Source organism: Dreissena polymorpha, chromosome 6, assembly GCF_020536995.1.
Source record: "Dreissena polymorpha isolate Duluth1 chromosome 6, UMN_Dpol_1.0, whole genome shotgun sequence".
Classification (NCBI taxonomy): domain Eukaryota; kingdom Metazoa; phylum Mollusca; class Bivalvia; order Myida; family Dreissenidae; genus Dreissena; species Dreissena polymorpha.
In genome coordinates, this window is record NC_068360.1 from 40,055,098 (window position 1) to 40,065,531 (window position 10,434).

Genomic DNA, 10,434 nt, shown 5'->3' on the forward strand with positions numbered 1-10,434 from the left:
ATTTGTCCCAATGCTATCTTGGACAAGTTCAAAAAAGGGTCTGGTTGGTTGAAAAACATGGTCACCAGGGGCGGGTCATTTTTGTCTCCTACCGGTTTCACCGGAGGGGACTTATGGTTTGCGCTCTGTGTGTCCGTCAGTCCGTGAGTCTGTCATACTTTTCTGGATCCTGCGATAACTTTTAAAGTTCTTAATATTTTTTTCACAAAACTTGAAACATGGATAGATGGTAATATGGACATTATGCACGTCATTTCATTTTGTTCCTACGTCAAAAATTCTGGTTGATTTGGCAATAAATAGACTAGAAATACTGCTGAAAATGGTGGTTTTCTGGATCCTGCGATAACTTTTAAAGTTCATAATATTTTTTAATGAAACTTGAAACACGGATAGATGGCAATATGGACATTATGCACGTCATTTCATTTTGTTCCTACATCAAAAATGATGGTTGCTATGGCAACAAATAGACTAGAAATACTGCTGAAATTAATATATATATATTATATATAAAAACGTAAAATATTGATATACATTAATTTGTTAACAGCGCGCTCGACTATTTGAGTAATTGAGAGTATAACGTAAGCCATCATGGGGAAATTGTTCATATTCAATAATTTATTAGACGATCTTACAAAAATAAAAAAAGGAAAAAAAAAAAAAAATTTTGTTTGGGGGGGGGGGGTAGGGGGGAAGTGGAGGTGAGAGGGGGTATAATGTGGGGTGTGATAATTTAATAGATGATGTTTAAAAAAAATATGGGGGGGTTGCGGGGTAGGGGGGGTGGGGGTGAGAGGGGGTATAATGTGGGGTGTGGTAATTTATAAGATGATGTTTAAAAAAAATATTTTTTGGGGGGGGGGGGGGGCTGGGGTGGGGGGGGGGTAGGGGGGGGGTGAGGGGGTATAATGTGAGGTGTGAGGTGTGGTAATTTATTAGATGATGTTTTAAAAAAAAAACATCAGATAAGTTCCTCGAAGGCAATAGTATGAATACACGTTTCGGAAGCGGTAATGCGGTCCTACCTACGCGCGTCAAAATGTAAGCGAAATATGTACACAAGTATGTCAGGAATGATTGAATTAACGAAGAAAATCATGTATTGATGTAAGTTTTTTGAAGGAATGTGCAGAAAATATATTAAACAAGAGCTGTGTTTGTGAAACACAATGCCCCCTGCTGCGCAGCTTTGAAGCAATATATTTTACCTTTGACCTTGAAGGATGATCTTGACCTTTCACCACTCAAAACGTGCAGCTCCATGACATACACATGCATGTCGAATATGGAGTTGCTATCTTCAATATTGCAAAATTTGACCTTTGACCTTGACCTTGAAGGATGACCTTGACCTTTCACCAATCAATATGTGCAGCTCTATGAGATACGCATGCACGCCATTATTTAAAAAGTTATGGCCAATGTTTAAGTTTTCGGACAGACAGACAAACGCTTTATATTTGACATTTGACCTTGAAGGATGACCTTCACCTACAAAAATAAAAAAAGGAAAAAAATAATTTTTTTTTTTTGGGGGGGGGGGTAGGGGGGTAAGGGGAGGTGAGAGGGGGTATAATGTGGGGTGTGATAATTTCTTAGATGATGTTTAAAAAAATTGAGGGGGAGTTGGGGGGTAGGGGGGTGGAGGGTGAGAGGGGGGGTGTAATGTGAGGTGTGGTAATTTAGTAGATGATGTTTAAAAAAAAATTGGGGGGGGGGGGGGTGAGGTTTGGGGGGGGGAATTCTGGTAGGGGCGTGGAGTATTGTTTGGTTGGAATCCATTGTGGTATTCAGATAAGTGTTGTTTTGTCAAAGTAATAATAAAATGTGATCATAAATAAAGAAGTTATGGCAATTTTAGCAAAAATGTTCAATTATCTAAGTGTAAAAGGGGCCATAATTATGTCAAAATGCTTGATACAGTGGTCTGCTCTTGTTTAGATGATGTTTAAAAAAAATGGGGGGGAGGGTGAGGTTTGGGGGGGGGGGAATTCTGGTAGGGGCGTGGAGTATTGTTTGGTTGGAATCCATTGTGGTATTCAGATAAGTGTTGTTTTGTCAAAGTAATAATAAAATGTGATCATAAATAAAGAAGTTATGGCAATTTTAGCAAAAATGTTCAATTATCTAAGTGTAAAAGGGGCCATAATTATGTCAAAATGCTTGATACAGTGGTCTGCTCTTGTTTAGATGATGTTTAAAAAAAAAAATGGGGGGGAGGGTGAGGTTTGGGGGGGGGGAATTCTGGTAGGGGCGTGGAGTATTGTTTGGTTGGAATCCATTGTGGTATTCAGATAAGTGTTGTTTTGTCAAAGTAATAATAAAATGTGATCATAAATAAAGAAGTTATGGCAATTTTAGCAAAAATGTTCAATTATCTAAGTGTAAAAGGGGCCATAATTATGTCAAAATGCTTGATACAGTGGTCTGCTCTTGTTTATAGGTTGGGGTCATGTTGGTTAACAAGTATGCAACATATAAAAGCAATATGTCAAAGGATATAGGAAATATTTGGGGTAGTGTGCAACCTTTAAGATAGATTTATCAATAATATGCATATTCTAAGTAAAAAAGGGGCAATTATTATGACAAAATGCTTGATAGAGTTGTCTGCTCTTGTTTATAGGTTGGGGTGATGTTGGTTATCAAGTATGCAAAATATAAAAGCAATATGTCAAGCGACAATGAAAATAAATGGGGTAGTAGCAAAACTTTAACATTTGCTGCATATTCTAAGTGGAAAAGGGGCCATTATTATGACAAAATGCTTGATAGAGTTGTCTGCTCTTGTATATAGGTTGGGATCATGTTGGTAAATATGTATGCAAAATATGAAAGCAATATGTCTAGGGACAAAGAAAATATTTGGGGTAGTACGAAAACTTTAACATTTGCAAACTAACGCTAACGCAGACGCAGACGCCGACGCCGGGGTGAGTAGGATAGCTCCACTATATATATTTCATATATTATAGTCGAGCAAAAACGTTAAATTTTAATAAACACTGATTTGTTGAACTTAGATATCAATATATAATTAATGAGTGAAATACATATATTTTATTCTATTGTCACATAGTTTAACTTCGAAGGTCGTAAAAAAAACACATTAAACTCTAAGAAAATGAATGAAACTCAATTAATATGGTCACCAATAAACTTTACAGCATTAAAAATACATGTTTCCTTTTTTTATAATTGTTTATGTCGTACAAACATGGTTATACGGAGCGGTTCTATATCAACTTATTCTTAGTATTAATTCCGGATCAAAATATCTAGGTCTTTTCGTTTTTCAACCCTAGATTGATAGAAATAGAATAATTCTAACGTACAACCCCTTAGATAAACCTAGCTTGGCATTAGGTCGTTCGATATAGGGGGAATGCTTTGAAAAAAGCAACACCTAAAATCATTGAGGGACATCATATATATGAGGTTTAGTAACTACACGTAAATATAACTTTTAACATACACAAATCTTACAAACTGCCCCTGTCACTGTTTAGTTTTCGAAGATCCGCTACTTTAATAAAAGTCTGATGTAACGATTTCGTTAAAGAAATAAAGACTCAGGCTTATAATTCCTTTTAACACATATCTAATCTTAAATAAATGGTACAAAATACTAAAACATGCATGAACATATTATTGTTGTTTTCTTTATACACGTGATTAAGTAGTATTTAAAATGTGTTCTTTATGAAGACTTACATGAGCATGTTGTTATTTCTTTTAATGTACGTGATTATATAGTATTATAAATGCGTATCTTCATTATGTTCACTGAAAAATTGTTTGTACATTCTAGATAAAAACATAAAACATGTATTCACGTTTTTTCACCGTGTGTGTATATGTTTGTGTATGGATGTATATGTATGTGTGTGTATGTATATATATATATGTACATGTATGTATGTATGAGTATTTATGTATGTATATATATATATGTGTGTATGTATATGTATGTATGTATGTGTATATATGTATATATGTACATATATATATATATGTATGTATGTATGTATGTGTGTGTGTATGTGTGTGTGTATAAATATATATTTATGTATGTATATATATATATATATATATATATATATATATATATATATATATATATATATATATACATGTGTGTATGTATATGTGTTTTTGTAAATGTGTTTATATATGTATGTGTATGTATGTGTATGTATGTATGTATATGTTTGTGTTTATGTATATATATATATATGTGTATATGTGTGTATATATATATGTATATATATATATATATATATATATATATATATATATATATATATATATATATATATATCTATATATATATATATATATATGTATGTGTTTAAACATATATGTATATGTATGTATGTATGTATATATGTGTATGTATGTGTTTATGTGTATATGTGTATGTGTGTGTACGTATATATATATATATATATATTTATATATATATATATATATATATATATATATATATATATATATATATATATATATATATATATATATATATATATATATATATATATATATATATATATATATATATATACGTAATATATATATATATATATATATATATATATATATATATATATATATATGTGCTAAAGAAAAGATATAGTATATATATATGCTTGTTTGAAATTTAATGGAATACATATATTTTTCGTCTAGTTGTTTATCCTCAAAATTTATAAGCATTTGCTCACTTGACCAGTATGTTTTACAAAGTAGCGCAAATAAACAAGTTGTGTTTGTTTTTTTGGAACAACAAAACACTGAATTTTTTAAATAAAAATAATAAAGTCATTTGTCTTCTATTCTGCGCATAAAAATGTAGTTTTATGTTTGAACTCTCTTCAAAGAATATTAGTTTTGAAGATACATTTGTTGGTATTAACGTTTGTTTCTTTGTTTTCTTTATGCTTGTTTGTGTACGTGAGCTTGCCAAAAACAAATATGCGCCCTTATTGGGTGTTGACGTTGTTTTCTTTGCTGTCCTTTTTCCGTGAGCCTACAAAAAAAACAACAAGTGTTCGCTCTTGATAGTTCCGTGAACATGTAAATTGCTATTGCTTTAGAGGCTTAATTAGTTGAACGTGTTTACTTGTAAATAGCAAGGAACTTCGCAAATGCAGAAATGCAGTTAAATTTGGTATATTGACCTAATTTTGTGTAAACGTCTTAAACTAAAAATACTTGTAAGTGGTAAATAACATGAGTTTTCGTTTCTTTTTTGCAGCTACATTAGGTTGTATTGACCTATATTTGTGAAATTGCCACAAACAATTAAATACGCTCTTTAATTATGTCTTTGTATACTTGAAAATAGCACATTCTCGGACATTTACTAAATAATGATAATAAGATGTTAGCTTACCAGTGTAAGACTGTTTTTTTTGTGAAGTAGATATAAACTTATCTCCAATCTAGGGTATTCATGTAATAGATAATGTTGTTTTTTATGAGAAAATCAATGCATATACCAACAATACACTTGACATTTCTTTTTCCTTAGAAGATAATCTTGAAGTGTTTTTTTTGCTGCAGATGAAATTGGGTTATCTTACTGCTACTCTGTTTTAGTTATATACATATAGCATATATAGCATGGTTCTCTTTTGATACGTACTGAAATTGTGAAATAAGTAAAGTTGCCTAACCTGTAAACAACCCTCGTACTAAATGGATAACTTATAGAAATGGATACATTTAACTTTGATGTTAACATTGTTGTCTTCTATTTCATCGTATTACACTGTAAACGACATTTTGACCTCACATTAAGTTTTGTTTGTTGTCGTTTGTCTATAATATGTCATGTACAGTATAGTTTATTCGTATATATAGTATATGTCAAGCTTTTTTTCATTATACTGCTTTAACAAGTGCTGTGCAAACATGTAAATGAAAACACGTTTTTACTTTAAATAGTTTTACAAACACACACGCATACTAACTAACTTTCAAACATCGACCCACTGTTTTTCTTTACGTTATTACATGTACACGCACACGCAACAACACACGTACAAGCACATGAGTACACACATATATTCAGTTTTGATAAATTACATAAATAAATTTTTATTCTAGCCCATACCTCCCTCTGGCTCTTAATATAACATGAAAATATATTATCTATGGCTTGTAATAGAAAGCAACTGGACGCGCAGACCAAGAATTATCATGAACTCCACCGTCCTTTTATATGAGTATTAATATTTGTACTTTTAATGTAAAAGGGCTAAACAACAAAGACAAACGAACAAAAATCTTCAGATGGTTAGACGAAAAAAAAAGTTTATGCCTATTACAAGAAAGTCACTTGACACATACTTTAGCACAAATCTTAAAAGATGAGTGGGACGGAGACATTTATCTTAGTAGACAACATACTAATAAACAAGGCATTGTCTTTTTGATAAAAAATAATAGAGGGATCACAGTCGATAACTTCAACGAAATAATAATTTGCAGACAAGCAAGTATAGATATCAAAATACACGAAACTCAATTAACATTAATCAACGATTACGGCCCTAACACAGATGATTCCACATTTTACGAAACAATCCTTTATAATTAAAAACCAAGATAAAAACATTATAGTCGGTGGTGATTTCAATACTGTTCTTAACCCATTATTAGATAAAAAGAAGGGAAACCTTTATACTCATCCTAAAATAGAAACGTTTTAAATAACATAATTGAAAACTATAATATGATAGACATCTGGCGTACAGTAAGTCCGAACGAAAGCAAATTCACGTGGCACTCAAATACAAAACCGATAATATTTTGTAGATAAGACTATTTTTTAATATCTGAGTCACTTTGCAACATTATTGAAACATGTAGCATTAAACCAGGATTTATGACTGACCACTCTCTAGTTGAACTTAAACTACACAAAATACAACCTGAAAGAGGCCCAGGATTCTTTAAAATTAACAACAGTTTTTTATTAGATACACAATACCAAACACAAATAAAACAAGAAATATTCAATACAGTTCGAAATAATAAAGATGCGAACCCAAACACCTCATGGGAAGTAATTAAAGGAAATATACGTAACATAACAATAAGATACACATCATTCAAACAAAAAGAAACACACAAACTTGAAACTGAAACCATTAAAATCATTGAAACACTTCGAAAAAAAATACATGAAACAAACACTTACAACACCGAAACCATTGAAAATAAAATAACATCAAAATAACAAGTATTAGAAGGAATTTACCATACACATCTTAATGGAATACTACTACGAGCACGCACACAGCATGTTGAACACAATGAAAAAATACAAAATACTTCGCAAAAAACTGTGCACAAGTTAGTAGTCATTGGCGAAGATATAACAAACAGAACTCAAATTCTAGAAGAACAACGTTTATTTCTTGAAACCATCTATAAACGAAAACATGTTGTAAATAACACCCTTTAAAAAAACACATCATGCTTTAAATCAAGAGGAAAAACTACTGTGCGAAGGACTACTTAATGAATATGAATGTGGATTAGCACTAAAAGAAATGCAAAATATCAAAAGTCCATGATCTGATGGCATCACAATCGAATTTTATAAAATAGTCTCACTTAACTATTCATTTAACAACGAAAACTTAACTACACTATAAAAACAATGTATAATATCACTCATTCCAAAACTTGGAAAAAACTTAGAATCCTTATCAAATAAGCGCTCATTAGTTTACTGAACAATGATTATAAAATTGCAACTAAAAGTATATCAAACAGAATGAACAAAATATTACCATCAATCATTTCAAGATCACAATCTGGTTTCATTAAAGGACGTTACATTGGTGAAAACGTACGTCTGATACAAGAATGCATAAATTATTTTAACCAACCAAACAATTCTGGCCTCATTTTCTTTGCAGACTTCGAAAAGGCTTTTGATTCACTAGACCATTCGTTTATGTTCTCCTGTTTAGAAAACATGAATTTCGGTGATAGTCTAATTAAATGGGTAAAACTATTTTACACCGATATTTACAGTATAATTATTAACAATGGTTGTTTCTCAAACAGTTTTAACATCGAACGAGGGGTAAGACAATGCTGTCCACTTTCGTCCTCGCTATTTATTATATGCATCGATTATCTATCACTCTATATCCAATCTAATAATCATATAAAAGGAATATCGCAAGAACCCGACGAAGAAATTAAACAGTCCCTATTTGCTGACGATGCAACTAATTTTAAAATGACAGTAGTGACTCATTCGATAATCTTATAGAATCGCTAACCCCTTTTGGAAATGCATCTGGTCTTAAACTAAACAAAAGTAAATGCACTCTACTACGAGTAGGTAAATTTAAACAAAGTAATATTTTCTTAAAAAAGAAATGAAATTCAATTGGACATCAGATAAAGCAACAACGTTAGGAATAAACTTTACAAACAATGAAAATGAAACAATTCTAAAAAACATATTACCTCAATTACAAAAATTTAAAAATTGTTTAAAATCATGGCAGCATCTTAAACTTACACTAATTGGAAAAAAAACACCGAGTTGAAAACGTTTGCACTCCCTAAATTAATTTATACAATAACAGTTCTCCCAAACCCACCAAATGATATTATTGAAGATATAAAATCAGACATATTTAATTTCATATGGGGCGGTAAACCTGATAAAATTAAGAGAACTTAATTAATTCAATCAGTAGAATATGGGGGTATTAGACTAACGGATATAGATTCATTCCTAAACGCAATCAAATGCAGTTGGGTCAAAAGATATTTAGATAACACCAATACGAGTAAATTGAAAGTGTTCTACCAGAAAATCCTTAAAATATATGGTGACGCCTTACTTTTTGAATGCAATTTTGACAAAAGTATCTTAGACGAAATATCAACAAAAAACATATTTCTATCGAATGTTCTATCGGAATGGTGTAAAGTTAATTTAGAAACCAAAATAAACAGTAAAATCATTCTATGGAACAATAAAGACATAACTACTAATAATAATACGTTTTTCTATAAAAATTGGTTCGAACGAAACATAAAATATGTAGATCAATTATACGACTACAGAATAAACGACTTCTATTCTTTTGATAACTTATGCCACATATTCGGAATACCTACAAGTAATTTCCTGATGTACTACACATTGATCAAAAGAATACCCATACATATTAAAAATGCTATCAATACAAATAATGTACTAAAAAAACTTTCATAGAAAACATAATTGCAAAACAAACAAAATATTTCATACACTTCCAATTAAAAACCCTGCCGAAATATCTAAAGCTCAAACTAAATGGCAAAACCTTCTTGGCGAAAAAGAATTTAATTGGAAACAAATATTTGTCATGCCATATAAATCAACTACTGATAGTATTCTGAGAAATTTTCACTATAAATACATCCATAGAATTATAGCCACAAATAAATACCTTTTTAAGTGCAACCTATCTAACACGAATCTATTTGATATGTGTAGTGAACATATAGAAACAATAAAACACCTTTTCTGGGAGTGTAAACATATTCAACCTCAGTGGAATGAATTGACAACCTTTCTACAGACACAACAATTAAATGTTAAACTATCTCTCTTAGGCATCAGTTTGGGGGTAAATACCTTCAAAATACAAGATGTTAATAACGCCGTGAATTACATAATTATATTAATGAAATATTTTATATTCAGCATGAAATACAGAAAACAAGTACCTTAAATGAACTGTTTCATCAACTATTTAAAACTGAAGATTAAAATTGAACAAGAATTTGCCCTTAACAATGATACACTTCATATAATTGAACAAAAATGGAAAAACATTAAATTTTCATAACAAGTCCAGTATGCTTTCTATCCACTTTATGCAACTCATCATTATTCCTAACTATTCTGTTGTTTTTTTTGTTTGTTTTTTTAAATACACCTATCACAACCAACTTAAGAAAAAAAAATACATATAAACTTTTTTTTTTATCAAAAGGAAACCACATATTAGCATATCTTGTGTAACATATTTTAACATTATTGCTGCTACATAGTATTACTTTGTTTTATGATCATATACATGTATACATTATATGTCTTATATGATATATATATATATATATATATATATATATATATATATATATATATATATATATATATATATATATATATATATATATATATATATAATGTGTTACGCTCTTTGGTTTTCTCTGGACAGGTGTAGCAACACAAGAATAATAAACACTTCTTACCCGTGTTAGCTGTATTATCCCAAAGACACAATAACAACGTAATTCACAGTATATTCAATAAATCAAAAGTAACAGACCTTAATTAACATCCAACACAACTGATCTTAAACACCTCAAAGCAACTCAACTTACACTAACAATCAA